General features: G+C 34.3%; 1 protein-coding gene across 2 annotated transcripts in view; it reads left to right on the top strand.

Annotated features, from left to right (window-relative positions):
- Positions 1 to 16,250, top strand: part of blo (bloated) — a 162,215-nt gene extending 145,965 nt beyond the window's left edge. For both annotated transcript variants that reach the window (XM_089096941.1, XM_089096940.1), the window contains one exon: positions 16,018 to 16,250. The gene's annotated coding sequence lies outside the window, so the exon portion shown is untranslated. The remainder of the gene's footprint in view (positions 1 to 16,017) is intronic.
- Positions 16,251 to 16,699: the final 449 nt, after the last annotated feature.

Here is a 16,699-nt window from a genome sequence, read left to right as displayed (position 1 = left end):
CAGTTACATTTTCTTGATTTTTCAAAGTTCATTTTGAATTTCTTTCGTTGAAATGCAAGAGTTGGAATATTTCAGTAGTGTTTTGTTTTGGTTTACCTTGCCACATTTACATTCTCATTATATTTAATTTTTTTTTTTTATTGACTTTCGTTGATTTTAACGTGTGTTTATTTTTATTTAGTTTTTTGGGGGGTTTTAACTTGTCACAGTTACATTTTTTTGATTTTTCAAAGTACATTTTTATTGTCTTTCCTTGAAATGCCAGAGTTGGAATATTTCAGGAATGTTTGGTTGTGCTTTACCGTGTCGCTGTTAATCTTACATGATTTTTCAAAATCTTTCCTTAATTGTAAATGTTGAAATGCAGGAGTTGAAGAATTTAAGAGGTGTTTCGTTATGGTTTACCTTGTCACAGTTACATTTTCTTGATTTTTCAAAGTTCATTTTGAATTTCATTAACTTCAAATCCACATTGGGTAAATTTCAGTATTGCTTGGTTGCGAATTACCTAGTCTCAGTTTCTTCCACTTGATTCTCAAATGTTCATTTTGAATATCAATCATTGAATAGTAAAAGTTCGAATATTTCACAATACAGTTGTTGTGTTTCAAAAAGACACACTTACATCTTCTTCATTTTTCAAAGTTCATTTTTAAAATCTTTCATTTAAATGCAAGAGTTGTAACATATAGGTAGAGTTGTTTCGTGTTTTAACTTGACAGATTTACATATTATTGATTTTTCAATGTTAATTTTTAATTTCCTTCATTGAAATAGGTTTTGGTCGTGCTTTACCTTGACACAGTTAAATTTCTTGATTTTTGTTAGGTTAGATTAGGCTAGATCAAGTTAGATTAGGTTAGCTTAGGTTCGCCTACATACGCGCGTGTATGTAGGCTAACCTAACCTAACCTAACTTAACTTAATCTAACTTGATCTAACCTAACCTAACCTAACGAAAATCAAGAAATTTAACTGTGTCAAGGTAAATCACGACCAAACCCTATTTCAATGAATGAAATTCAAAATGAAAATTTAATAATATATAATTTGTAACTGTGAAAATTTAACAAACAAACTCACACTCATTAAATATTCAAACTATTTAATTTCATATAAATAAATTCAAAATTAAATTTTAATAATACTGAAAAAGTAACTGTGACAAGGTATTCTACAACCAAACACTACTGAAATATTCCAACTCTTGCATTTCAACGAAAGAAATTCAAAATGAACTTTGAAAAATCAAGAAAATGTAACTGTGACAAGGTAAACCACAACCAAACACTACTGAAATATTCCAACTCTTGCATTTCAACGAAAGAAATTCAAAATGAACTTTGAAAAATCAAGAAAATGTAACTGTGACAAGGTAAACCACAACCAAACACTACTGAAATATTCCAACTCTTGCATTTCAACGAAAGAAATTCAAAATGAACTTTGAAAAATCAAGAAAATGTAACTGTGACAAGGTAAACCACAACCAAACACTACTGAAATATTCCAACTCTTGCATTTCAACGAAAGAAATTCAAAATGAACTTTGAAAAATCAAGAAAATGTAACTGTGACAAGGTAAACCACAACCAAACACTACTGAAATATTCCAACTCTTGCATTTCAACGAAAGAAATTCAAAATGAACTTTGAAAAATCAAGAAAATGTAACTGTGACAAGGTAAACCACAACCAAACACTACTGAAATATTCCAACTCTTGCATTTCAACGAAAGAAATTCAAAATGAACTTTGAAAAATCAAGAAAATGTAACTGTGACAAGGTAAACCACAACCAAACACTACTGAAATATTCCAACTCTTGCATTTCAACGAAAGAAATTCAAAATGAACTTTGAAAAATCAAGAAAATGTAACTGTGACAAGGTAAACCACAACCAAACACTACTGAAATATTCCAACTCTTGCATTTCAACGAAAGAAATTCAAAATGAACTTTGAAAAATCAAGAAAATGTAACTGTGACAAGGTAAACCACAACCAAACACTACTGAAATATTCCAACTCTTGCATTTCAACGAAAGAAATTCAAAATGAACTTTGAAAAATCAAGAAAATTTAACTGTGACAATTTAAACAATAACCAAACTCCACAGAAATATTCCAACTCTTGCATTTCAACGAAAGAAATTCAAAATGAACTTGGAAAATTCAAGAAAATGTAACTTTGACATGGTTTATCACACCCAGACACTACTGAAACATTCCAACTCTTGCTTTTCAACGAAAGAAATTCTAAATGAACTTTGAAAAATCAAGAAAATGTATCTGTGACACGGTCATCCATAACCATACACTAATGAAATAGGCCAACTCTAGCATTACAATTAAAGAAATCCAAACTGAACTTTGAAAAATCATGAAAATGTAACTGTGACAAGGTAAACCACAACAAAACACTACTAAAATATTCCAACTCTTGCATTTCAACGAAAAAAATTCTAAATGAACTTTGAAAAACCAAGAATATGTAACTGTGACAAAGGTAAACCACAACCAAACACTACTGAAATATTCCAACTCTTGCATTTCAACGAAAGAAATTCAAAATGAACTTTGAAAAATCAAGAAAATGTAACTGTGACAATGTAAAAAATAACCAAACACTACTTAAATATTCCAACTCTTGCATTTCAACGAAAGAAATTCAAAATCAAATTTTAATAATAAATAAAATTTACATTTTTCATGGTAAAAGATAACCAAACATTACTGAAATATTGCAAATCTTGCATATCAACGAAATAAATTCTAAATGAACTTTTAAAAATCAAGAAAATGTAACTGTGACAAGGTGAACCACAACCGAACACTTCTGAAATATTCCAACTCTTTCTGTTCAACTAAAGAAATTCATAATGAACTTTGAAAAATCAAGAAAATTAAAATGTGACAATGTCAAACACATCAAAACACTACTGAAATATTACAAATCATGCATTTAAGATCAGGAAATAAAAGATAAATTTTTAAAAATACTAAAAATGGAACTGGTTCAAGGTAATAATCAGAAACCAACTACTTTAATAGTAAAAATCTATCATGTCAAATAAACAATTACTTACTTAACTGTTAAAAATAAAGAAAATGTAAGTTTGTGTCGGTAAAAAACATCAAAACACGATTGAAATATTCCAACTCTTGTATTTCAACGAAAGAAATTCAAAATGAACTTTGACAAATAAAGAAAATGTAACTGTGACAAGGTAAAACACAGCCAAACACTACTGAAATATTCCAACTCTTGCATTTCAACGAAAGAAATTCAAAATGAACTTTCAAAAATAAAGAAAATGTAACTGTGACAAGGTAAACAACAACCAAACACTACTGAAATATTTCAAATCTTTCATTTCAACGAAATAAATTAAAAGTGATCTTTTAAAAATAAAGAGAATGTAAGTTTGACATTGGAAAACAAATCCAAACAATACTGCAATATTCCAAATCTTGCATTTCAACGAAAGAAAATCAAAATAGACTTTGAAAAGTGAAGAAAATGTATCTGTGTCACTCTACATCACAACCAAACAATACTGAGATATTCCAACTCTTATCTGTAAATGAAAGAAATTCAAAATGAACTTTTAAAAATCAAGAAAATGTAACTGTGACAAGGTAAACCACAACCAAACACTACTGAAATATTCCAACTCTAGCATTTCAACGAAAGAAATTAAAAATGAAAATTGAAAAAACAAGAAAATGTAACTGTGACAAATTAAAATACCGCCAAACACTACTGAAATATTACAACTCTTTAATTTCAACGTAAGAAATTCAAGTTTTTCTTTGATATATCAATAATATTTAAATTTGTATATTTATAACTCGAACAATTTCTCCTTAAATATACTAAATCTTGAATTTCAAGGAAAGAAATTCAAAATGAATTTTGAAAAATCAAGAAATTTTATCAGTAACAAGGTTAACAACAACCAGACTCTTATGAAATATTCAAACTCCTTCATTTAAAATAAATAAATTCAAAATTAACTTTGAAAAATCATGAAAATGTAACTGTGACAAGGTAAACCACAACCAAACACTACTGAAATATTCCAACTCTTGCATATCAACGACAGAAATTCAAAATTAACTTTGAAAGATCATGAAAATGTAACTGTGATATGTGAAAACACTCACAAAAACTACTTAAATATTCAAACTCTATAATTTAATATAACTAATATAAAAATGAAAATATAAAAATATATCCAATGAAAATTTGACCATTTAAAAAACAAACAGAAACTACTGAAATATTATAACTATTGAATTTCAAAGAAATAAATTCGTAATGAACTTTGAAAAATCAGGAAAATGTAACTGTGACAAGGTAAACCACAACCAAACACTACTGAAGTATTCCAACTCTTGCATTTCATCTAAAGAAATTAAAAATTAACTTTAAAAAATAAAGAAAATGTAATTGTGACAAGGTAAACCACAACCAAACACTACTGAAATTTTCCAACTCTTGCATTTCAGCGAAAGAAATTCAAATGAACCTTGAAAAATAATTAAAATGTATCTGTGACAATGTAAACCATGACAAAACACTACTTAAATAGTACAACTCTTAAATTTCAAAGAAAGAAATTAAAATTAACTTTGAAAAATCAAGAAAATTTAACTGTGGCAGGTTAAACCACAAGCAAACACTACTGAAAGTTTCCAAATCTTGCATTTAAATGACAGAAATTCAAAATTAAATATAAAAAATCAAGAAAATGTAACTGTGACAAAGGTAAACCACAACCAAACGCAACTGAAATATTACAACTCTTGCATTTCAACGAAATAAATTCAAAATGATCTTTTAAAAATAAATAAAATGTAACTGTTACAAGGTAAACCACAAACAAACACTAATGTAATATTCAAACTCTTGCATTTAAATGAAAGAAATTCAAATGAGCTTTGAAAAATCAAGAAAATGTAACTATGACAAGGTAAACCATAAGGAAACACTAATGATATAGTTCAACTCATGCGTTTCAAAGAAAGAAATACAAATTGAACTTTGAAAAATTAAGAAAATGTAGCTGTTACTTTGAATGCCTCCGCCGCAAAATTCTGAACCTGGCCAACTCGTGCCTTTATGCAAAGGAAATTCAAAATGTTTATTGAAAAATTCTTAGGATGTAACAGAGAATTGAACAAATGCCAGAGCACAAAAGAAGAATAGTACCACTTGCTGTTATATAAAAGAAATTCAAAAATGAACTTTGAAAAATCAAGAAAATGTAACAGTGACATGGTAAACCACAACCAAACGCTACTGAAATATTCCAACTCTTGCATTTCAATGAAAGAAATTCAAAATGAACTTTGAAAAATCAAGAAAATGTAACTGTGACAAGGTAAACCACAACGAAACACTACTGAAATATTACAACTCTTGCATTTCAAAGAAAGAAATTCAAACTTAACTTTTAAAAATAATGAAAATGTAGCTGTTACAAAGTAAATCACAACCACAAACTAATTAAATAGTCAAAATCGGTACTTAAAACAAAGAAATTCAAAATAAACTTAGAACAATCACGAACATTATACAATGAAAATTTAAAAATCACACTTCAAAAAAAGTCTAAATCTTGCCTTTCAAGGAAAGAAATTCAAAATGACCTTTGAAAAAATCAAGAAAATGTAACAGTGACAAGGTAAACCAAACACTACTGAAACATTCCAACTCTTGCATTTCAATGAAAGAAATTCAAAATGAACTTTTAAAAATCAATAAAATATAATTGTGACAAGGTAAACCACAACCAAACACTACTGAAATATTCCAACTCTTACATTTCAACGAAGTAAATTCAAAATGAACATTTAAAAAAAATGAAACTGTTTCTCTCATTATTTAAAACACGACCTTACACGCCTTCAACATTCCAGTTATTGCATTTAAATGACAAATTTCAAAATGAAGATTGATGTTTCGAGAGGATCTAAATGTGATAAGGCAAACCATTAACAAACACTACTGAAATATTCCAACTCTTGCATTTCAACGAAGGAAATTCAAAATGAACTTTGAAAAATCAGACCTTTGGAGGGGGAGGGGTCGGGGGAGGGGGTCGTTCTGTGTCTCAATGCACAAAAAAAGTATAAAAAATGGGGGAGGGAAGGGGGGAGGGGAGGAGGAGGGAGGAGGAGGAGGAGGAGGAGGGATGAGGAGGAGGAGGGGGAGGGAAGGGGAGGGAGGGAGGGAGGGAGGAGGGGCGGTGAGGAGGGGGGAGGATAGGGAGGAAGAGGGAGGGGGAGGGCCCCTTTGGGGCCAAGGGGGGAGGGGCCCTTTGGGGGCCGGGGGGTCCGTTGGGGGTCTGGGGGACCCTTGAGGGCCGGGTAGTCCTTTGGGAGCCCGGGGGATCTTTGGGTACAAGCGGCTTCTTTTAGGGTTGGGGTTGGGGGTTCGGAACCCTTTGGGGTTGGGATAGAGGACCTCACAACACTGCTCAAATGAAACTTGTATATTATCACGACCACAGAGTTTCACCCTCAAATCCTCTTCCAAAATCTCTTCAAAAATCTTCTTTTAAAATGTCTCTTAACTGTTTCGCCGAAATAATTCCATAACCTGTCTAAAACAGTTTCGCCCAAATAATCCCTAAACGTAATTCAGCGTGCTCCTTTTGTTTTTGGCATCTCTGCGCTAATGCATTTCAAATTAATAAGAAAGCTGATTCCCGCGCTAAAACAATTCATCGCTAAGATGTTTCTTGGAGAATTGTTTCCATTGCGTTTGGTTATTAATATCCTTTGGAGTTCGACCAAAAGAGTTGTTTCCGAGGCAAAGACATTAATGACTTGGATCTATTCCTGGAGAATCGTTTCTAGGCGAGAATTTTTTAAGTCTGACAGATGATGTCATTGGTTGATTGATCTGTCAAGAAAGGGGAATTAATTTGTTGTTTCTGAGGGGAATTATTGATTCACGATAGGTGAATTGAGGTCGACATCACAGGTGCTACTCGTGACAGGACCACGTGGTTTATGGTTTTCCAAGTGAGAAAATTCCTGTTTATCCAATTATCAATGACAGAAAACATAAAAAAATCAAATAAATTGATCAACGCAAATAACCATCCATGGAAACAGACATAAATTTAACAAAGCTCCTGTTTTTCCAAGTGAGAAAATTCCTGTTTTTTCATTCTCAGTGACAAAACCATAAACCACGTGGTTCTCGTGGGACTCGGACCCCCCTTTCTACTCCTGGGCCAGATTGAACTTTTTTGGGTCCTTAACTAAGCATTACTAATAGGCCACGTTCCTGCAACGCTGGCAGGGTTGTCTCCAGAATTTTTGTTCGGGGGGGGGGGGGGTTAAAAAAATAAAAGACGCATAAAAAAATTGTTTATATGCATTTTTGCTACGGTTTTACTAGTTTGACAAACATTTCGAAGGGGAGGGGTTTGAACCTGCTAGCCCTCCCCCTGGATACGGTCTTGAATGTCGTTTTGTTTTTAACATTGAAATTGCGTTCATACCTGTACACACGTGAAGAGTTCCCTTTGAGACTAGTACTAAAGACATCCGGAAAAATTACGACCTAAAACACACTTTAACCGTGCTTTTGAGCCCCCCCTCCCCCTCTCGTTAAGGAAAAGTAAGGTTCGGCTAAGGGCCAGCTTGTGTGCAATATGTATAGATTTAAACGTATAGTTTTTTTTTGGAGGGGAAATCCTCCTAATAATGGTCTTACATAAACATAATACCTACCCCATACGAAGAAAAATCCTAAAAGTACAAATTTTTGTGTTATAAGCCCCCCCCCCCCCTTCTAAAAATGTAACTGATACGCCCTTCCCGGAGTCTCACACCTTTGGATATCATCCAATATATATGCTGTAGAGACAATGTCCAAATATAGGTACTAGGTAGCATACAGCTATCAAGAGTTTTACGTGTTTACTATATGATATAGTTTATTTTGTTTTATATTTTCCAGGTAATTCACCTATTTTTTTTGTTATTCAAGTTTCTAGATACTAATTATAGCAGACGCAGAACAATTTGTCATCAAATATATCTAATCCTTTGTCCCTTTTTGTCTCATAATCATTTTGAACTTAACAAAAAAGAACACAAAAAAAAACAACACAATATTAAATCTGATATATCTACAGAGGTTTTCTTTTATCGCGACAATAACGTGCTACGGTGCTAATAATTAAAAGAATTGGGAATATATATTTTATTCTGCCTGGTTTTTGTCTTATGTCTAATCATGTGGGCACAATGTGTTTTTTTTTCTCCGCCCGGGCACTTCGTATCGGAGTTGTCGTAGAAACTTCGAAAATGGCTCATAGATTGGAAATTGGAGTGGCTAGTGCCCTATTTAATAGTCGAAAGTGATTGGAGGGCAACTAGCCCCTCCCCCACGCCCATCATTCCCTCAAACACATCCAATCAAAATTTTGAGATAGCCATTTTGTTCAGCGTAGTTGATTTTCAGATATAAAATATTTTTTTGAGGAGGACACTCCCCCACAACCCTCGGGGCAAGGATTTCAAGTTATGCCCTGAGGGCATATAAGAACGATGTTGGCACAATGTATTATTTATTATTTTTTGCCTTTAGAGCAGGGCACTCCATATGGAAGGGGTCGTCGTAGAAACTTCAAAAGGGACTCATTCGATTGGTAATTGGAGTGGCTAGTACCCTTTTTAATAGTCGAAAGTGATTGGAGGGCAACTAACCTCCCAACGCCCATCATTCCCCAAAACACATCCAATCAAAATTTTGAGATAGCCATTTTGTTCAGCGTAGTTGATTTCCAGATAGAAAATATGTTTTTGGGGAGGATACTCACCCACAACCCTAAGGGCAAGGGTTTTAAGTTATGCCCTGGGGACATATAAGGTTTGGTAATTTTTACTTGAAATAATAGTTTTCAGCAAAACTCCCTTTAACATTTCCAGTGAAAACTAAACTGGTCGAAACACTTGATTCATGAAGTGATACTAGGTAACATTCAATAAAGTCGCCAGAATATGTCTTGAGGGGGGGGGGGTTAATTTCCAAATGAAAGGTGTAGTAGTAATAAATTAAAGATTTTGAAGTACCTTAATAGGTAATAGCTTAATATCTATTTAAAGAAAATGACTGCGTTTTAAATAGATTTGAGGACGAAGGAGGTGAATGCATAGGGGCTTTTGCCACAAAGTGAAATGTTTCATTGCCGTCACTACTCACCGCAAACATTGCCCCTCGGCCCTTCCGTGGTGGCGCCCATTTGTTTGGGGTGTTTTGACTGTAGTTGGCGATGATTATTTTGTACAAAGTTTTTGGAGACATCTAAGGTATGACAGAAATATTTTAGTGGCAGAAATACCTAATGAACCAAGAAGAACACAAATTGACCAAGTGGCGTCGACTCACAAAAATCTATGGGGGATGCAAAATGTGTTTTTTTAATATCTAGTGGGGCGTTAAATTGGTGTTTTTTTAATTCATCAAGATAATATACCAAAAAAGACATTTTTCAATGGAAATACACCAAAAAACATACTTTTCAGAATCTAGGGGGCACATGCCCCTCCCAATTGATACCTATAAGTTGACCCAATCAATACAGCCTAAATCTATGTTTCAAACACAAAAATGTCACATAACTCCTTTTGAATTAATGCGGCAAAAGTATCCATGGGGTAATATCAAAGCTGACGATCTCGAAACGCTTTGAGCCATTTGAAAAGGCATATCTTTTCACAAACACGGCAATTAAGTTGTAATTTGTCTGGTATTCATAGTGTCTTAATTATTGAAGTGTCGTGAATGTGCGAAATAATCTCTATACACACGTCATGCTGTTCATAATTACATATGTAACATTAAATCAGTCTTTGTCTAAAACTGATCTGAGAGACCTTGGCACATCTATTGTGTCTTTCAGGAATTTAAATCATGGATTTACGTTTATTTGTTTAATTTTAGATTTATATAATTAAAATATTATTGTATTTCAAAATAAAAATTAAAGCCGTTATAATTTGGGATTACTCTTTAATATTAACTGAGAATATGCGTGAAAAAGGTAAAAATGGGTTAAGATTTTGCAGAATACGGTAATGTAAAAATTCGGTACTGGTGTCATTCAAAATCCTTTCATAAGGATTTTCCTTGATTTGTCAAGTATCTATCAGGGTGGCGAACGTGGTCCAAACGTGTCACTATCATTTTAAAAGTGCAACAGCCCAGTATAAATATTTCGGACCAATGCGCATGCGCACTGTTAAAGCACATGCGCATGTATGACAGGTATTAGAAACTGTATCAGAAGTCCCAAATTCGGATCGTGAAATGATCTTTGATTGGAAGAAAGTGATCGCATGACATCATTTTCAGCTAATTACAGGCCTTTTTAATGACGCACAGTTATTGAAAGGGGAAGTGTTATTTCATGCATTTAGTCAAAGCGTCACTGGCAGCCAATGAAAACCTCGTTAGAGACAAATAGTCAGGCAAATTGAGAAACTTGGGGAAAACCCAGAAAATCGGGGGTAGTGGAAGCGCTGCCACAATTAACGTCTCATTAACTCATTCCTGGCATTACAATTTTTGTACTTTTATAGCGACATTATAAATTTGAAAAAAACGGGGAATAAATAATTGTCTTGGAAGTAGTATAGGAATAAATAACTACATAAATGTGAAAAAAAATATTTCTAATACCTAGGGAGGTGAAAGCATCTTTTTTCTTCAGTAACAGACTGAATGCTATTTTACTCAAATGCTTTTTTTCTAGAATGAGAGGTTTAAAGACACAAATCTTAAGACTGAATTGGCTAATCAAGACAACAACAAATTATTTGATGGTTTATTAGTGTTCTCAACAGCTAAACCCCCTCCCCTGGTGAATCAACTCCCGCATAACCCAACCTCGCAAGACATTCCCCACTGAAATAAACACCACCTGAACACAAAATTTTCTGCATCTTTTTTTTAATATCGTTTAGTTTTTAGAACAAAATTAGCCCACGCCTAGTTAAAAAAATATGAGTGTGAGTGGAATCCCCTCCAACTGCACTTGATACCCCCCCCCCCCAAAAAAAAAAGTGAACGCCAACTAATAACTTGTAAACCACACAGAAGGGGGCTTATGACAGTCTTTTCAAATAAACTTCACAGGTATCACGACCGTGCAAAGGAAATATACGACACAGGGTGCTTCATTGAAAATAGCCTCCAATAAGGTGTTTTTTTTTTTGCTACGGAAGGGGGGCTACTCATTTAAACACAGCTCACATTATACTTGTAATTAATACCTCCAAAGTTAGCTATTTTATGTGAAGGCTAATGCAGGGAGTCAATAACAGGGGCATGGCGGATAATTGCTCTTCTAGAATCCCTCGAATTAGAGTTTAAAAAAAAAAACACTTTATGTAGTACTTTCTCTTAAAAACACCCTTTTTTGGATTACCATTGAAAAAAAGAAGAAAAAACAACAAAGTTGTCCACATGTAGGTATTGAAAAACAGATTTTACACCCCCTACTCCCTCTCTACCATCTACCCCCTATCATCTCCAATGACAGCAGTGTTGTAATACCGGGAAGAATCAACAGCAGCTTGCACAATTGGGACATCTGTATCACTTGGTGCCTGGACTACGACGAAACCCTTTGATCGGAGATAAACAGCCAACGCGCATATAATCCTGACCTTGTTTTTCTTGCAGGAAGATATCTCATCCTTTTTTACCTTCAGCTGCATATCTTATGTGAAGAAGATCTCGCGGCCGATTATACGACTTTTCTTCGACTGGGCCATATCCTTTATGGTAGCTCCGCATTCGTAGCCGTCGAACACAATAGTGGCAGAAAGATAATTTTTGCGTCACGTGAGTAGCATAATGGTCAAGGATTTCGAAGTATCGTTCATTTTTGGCCCATGGAATTCTATGCAGAAGAGCTCAAACGTCGATGATATATCGAATGCCTTTAAAAAGAGGAGTAGAGCGCTCCTCAAGATTGCAAGCCTGTGCTATAGTCTTGGCAAACTCTGGCTTGTTCGGAGACCGGAGCATGCAAGAACAGACAAAAAGTGATTCTGGATAGGAACGCAGTTCGTGTTGAAAGTACTCAGATTCCGTGAGATTGATCCTCTTTGCTAGCGTGATGAACCTCTGAAAAAGTGGAAAAAGTCTGAGAGTGGGGTCCAGTCTTTTCCAATCTCCACCTGGATTCTGCTTTGTAGTATATTGAACTGCCTGTTTCTCCGGAACAGAAAATCAGCAACCAGCCTTCCAGACATGGAGTCAATGATTTTTAAGCCTAACTCTCTAGCAGAGTCAACTTTGGCAGATTCATAGGCTATCAGACCGTTAGTGATGTTTGTTTGTTCAAGATCCCCATTAAATGGTGATCCTTTTTCTAGGAAATCGACAACGATCTGGATGTTATTACAATCTCTTAGTTGCCTCGGCTCCGACGTTTCCTTGTGTTGTTAACTAGTTCCATAGATAACCTGTGACATACCCTCCATCGGAAGATTTAGTGCAGAGCAGACTGGTCGAGACAGAACCCATAAAGACCTTTGAACCTCTGCCATACCACTTCCATCGGTAAGGTCACCAGCCGTTTTGAGTCAACAGATGAGCTCCTGCTCAATGACAAAAATTAAATAAAAAAAACAAGTTTTTTTTAACTGAAAGTAAGGAACTACGTTAAAACTTAAAACGAACAGAAATTATTGCGTATATGAAAGGGGCTGTCCACTCCTCAACGCCTCGCTCTTTGCGCTAAAGTTTTTCATTGTTTAAAAAAAAATAGAGTCGTGAGAAAGTCAAACTTTAGCGTAAAGAGCGCGGCGTTGAGGAGGTGACAGCCCTTTCATATACGGAATAATTTCTGTTCGTTTTAAGTTTTAACGTCGTTCCTTACTTTCAGGTAAAAAAAACTTGTTTTTTTAATTTATTTTTTGAACGTTTTTGAATTAATGCAGGTTTTGATTTTGGCTCACGGTACATGAACAATTAAAAAAAATTTGAATATTAATTTTACTTTTATTTGGTTAAGTGGCTTTCTCGAAACCTGTTTAATTTTATTTACGAACGTTTTTATTAGTAATAAATATACGTAACTTACGAATTAACTTACGTAATGAACCTCTATATTCTTATATTTTTAATACGTATATTAGAGGGTTCGCCCCCTAATCAATACCTTGCTCTTTAAGCTAAAGTTTAAATTTTGTTCCAATTCTTTAAAAATTACCCCTTAATCACAAATGCCGTTAATTAGAATAAATAGCTCTTATGAAAGTACTAAAAAATATCTGGCTTAAAGAGCGAGGTATTGACTAGGGGATGAGCCCAATCATATATGCAATGTTTTCAGTCGTTTTAAGTTTTGATGTCGCTCATTTCTTTCAGTTAAAAAACTTGTTTTTCTTTATATATAATTTCTGGTCTTTATTTAAAAAATGCTGTGGAATCTGGCGCCCCCTTCATAGCAATGTCCCTTCTCCTATTAAAACTTCCTTCATGGTAAGATCCTCCCACATAACCCCCGACCCACTCCCCCCCCCACTACCATAAAAAATCCCCTCTGAAAACGTCTGTATACTTCCCAATAACCAATACTATATGTTAACATTGGGTAAAGTTCATAACTTTCAGCCCTCCCTCCGGGGACTTCGGGGGATTAAGTCATTCTAAAAGACTTAGTTATCATATTTTAGACCATGCTGAACAAAATGGATATCTCAAAATTTTGATCAGGTGACTTTGGGAAAAAATGAGCGTGGGAGGGGGCCTAGTTGCCCTCCATTTTTTTGGTCACTTAAAAAGGGACTAGAACTTTTTGCCGTTCGAATGAGCCCTCTCGCAATATTCTAGGACCACTGGGTCGATACGATCACCCCTGGGGGAAAAAAAACAAACAAATAAACACGCATCCGTGATCTTTCTTCTGGCAAAAACTGCAAAATTCCACATTTTTGTAGATAGGAGCTTGAAACCTCCGCAGTAGGGTTCTCTGATACGCTGAATATGATGGTGTGATTTTCATTAAGGTTCTATAACTTTTAGGGGTCTTTCCCCCTTTTTTGGAAAATCAGCCAAATTTTCTCAGGCACGTAACTTCTGATAGGTAGGACTAAACTTGATGAAACTTATATATTTGATATCAGCATTAAAATCTGATTCTTTTGATGTATCTATTGGTATCATAACTCCGTTTTCTACAGTTTCGGTTACCATTGAGCCGGGTCGCTCCTTACTTACAGTTCGTTACCTTGAACTGTTTGACAAGATCCGTGGAGAGCCCAGCCCAAAATCTATCAGAACGTCTAACCACATGCATCCCATTCTGGAAGGCTTGATAAAAGGCAGGATGGGTTTCTCGGAGCTTGACCATTCGCTGGAGGTAAAGCTGCCAGGATTTTGTGTAATTGTTATGCTCAGATGCTGCCAGATAGGGTAGCATGTCAGAGGTGGATTTTAAGTGGAGATCCAATTACCCAGATCATTCGGCTCTTAAGAAGTTTCGCAGTACGGATACCATATTGGAGTATTACAAGTTTGGACAGCCTAACGTTTTCCTCTGTTAGCACAAGATGCTTCTCAAGGCGCGATTAGCTTCTCAGTAGATGTCTCTGTGAAAAGAAAAAAGATAAAACAGTTTTTTGATATAAATTTCCAACAATTTTACTACGTACGGTTGGATACATTAGTTTACCATTTCAGACTGTAGATCTTTGGTTGAAATGATGATACAAATAAAAATGATCTCTTGCCTTTAAATATCAAGCCAATGGGAAAGGAGAACATTCGAAGTAAAACTTTTTTAGCTTGTTAGGTGGCAGACACATCGAATATTTTGTATCTATAGATGGCAAGATATCAAACACGGGCATTAAAGTGACTTAATAAATGATTACTCAGGGGAATTTTTAATTTTTGCTTTTTCGCTTATGGTTTTACCCGGGAAATCATTTGGACAACGCGTGGGACGAAACTTTGATATTATTTATTGCATACGAACGTCATCAAAGTGGTGTAGTTGCCTTCTGGTTTTCTAACATTAAGCGTTAACTGGAAATAAAAAATTGCCTATTGATGAATACAAAACGAGTTTTCTAGTAGACATTAAATTAGGATAAATTGATTTTTGGGCTCAGCTCATCATTTTATGTCGGAATAGATGCCTTCTGATAATATGGTGAAAGAGAGATAACAACGATGAGAGGGTCAAAATCACATATTGATGGTAACGACAGTTTTTTCTGGTGCATTGTATATATAAACTAATTTAATTTTCCGGTTCAGCTCTTTGTTTTACAGCGGGATGGTACTTCATATGCAGAAAAACGCACATTTACAGATTGTTCATTTTTTTTTAGAAAAAACTGAAAAATTGACACGAAAAGCAAAAAAAAACTAGTTTTGCGTTGTCTGGAATGTGCAACATTGGATATTTTGTTAAGCTCTTTTTCTCTACAATTTGGTATAAAAATAATTTCTGTTGCAATTTGTTGGGGGTCGACCCATATTTTTGGCTACTTTGCCTGTACTACTAGTGTCGAAAAGAAAAATTACCAACGCCACCTGGTATTAGGCAATTTTATTTGATCCTAAATTTCTGTATGCTTGTCCTTTTAGGAATTTTATAATTAGGGGAAAGTAAATAAAGCAGAAATCTGTCACCAGTAGCCCTAAAATGCTGCTTTATTAATACTTAGAGAGAAATTTCAGCTTTAGTAATATAATATTGCAGATTAATCATATCAATCACCCAGCTTTCTTCGAAATTTTTCATCTTTTAATGTAGTCGTCAGACGCTGAACTGCTAGAGGCGCTGGTAAGTTTTAATCCCTATCTTCTCATGTTAAATCACCGAGTATCTGACTGGTATGTTTCCCTTTTTCTTTGGGTTGGGCTGTGTGGGGGGTTGAATTATATATTTAGAAAATCTTTAATTTATGAATTTTTTGAAGATTTTGAAGCTTTAAGTTGGTTAATTTTATTTTTTTTTCTAGGAGAAATTGATAGTTTCCCGTGGCGACCGGAGGGATGTTTTCTTCTTGGCTGTCCTATATTTATCCACGTCCCGGTGTGTTTTGTCAACATGTGCCAAGGATTATTGTTTCTCTTGATATATTTCGATAGTCTTCTGTGATGTTTGAATGTTATAAATTGTTTTAAATTTTTTATTTGATATTAATGACTATTGATTTAATTTCATTTTGTCTTATTTATGATGTCCAATAATTTTCCAGTAAAAGTCAGGAAGAAAACTTAATAGAAGTATGAACAGCCTTTGCACAGATTTAATAAGTTTAAAAAGTATTTTTTTTTATGCACGCCGATGATGACATAGAAATATATTTTTGGTAATCAAAGGATATCATAATATTTTAGTCCTTAAGCCATGTCCTTTTAACGAAGATATAACAAAATTTTATACCTTAAGACCAAAATTTTAGACCTTAGGCTGTTTTTAGGTTGTTTAGATGAGATTATCATAAAATTTTAGACCTTAAGTCAGGTCGTTTAACTGGGGATATCATAAAATTTTAGGCCTTAAGCCTGGTCATTTCTCATTCCATGAGGATTAATTAGACCTTAAGCCAGGTCCTTTAAATGAAGATATAATAAAATTTTATACCTTAAGACCAAAATTTTAGACCTTAGGCCAGGTTGTTTAAATGAGATTATCAT

The sequence above is a fragment of the Artemia sp. Qi Xiang Cuo genome, chromosome 11 (genome assembly GCF_049724085.1).
Source record: "Artemia sp. Qi Xiang Cuo chromosome 11, ASM4972408v1, whole genome shotgun sequence".
NCBI classification, from domain to species: Eukaryota; Metazoa; Arthropoda; class Branchiopoda; order Anostraca; family Artemiidae; genus Artemia; species Artemia sp. Qi Xiang Cuo.
The sequence above is the reverse complement of the archived record's forward strand: the minus strand, read 5'-3'. Positions and strand labels throughout refer to the sequence as shown.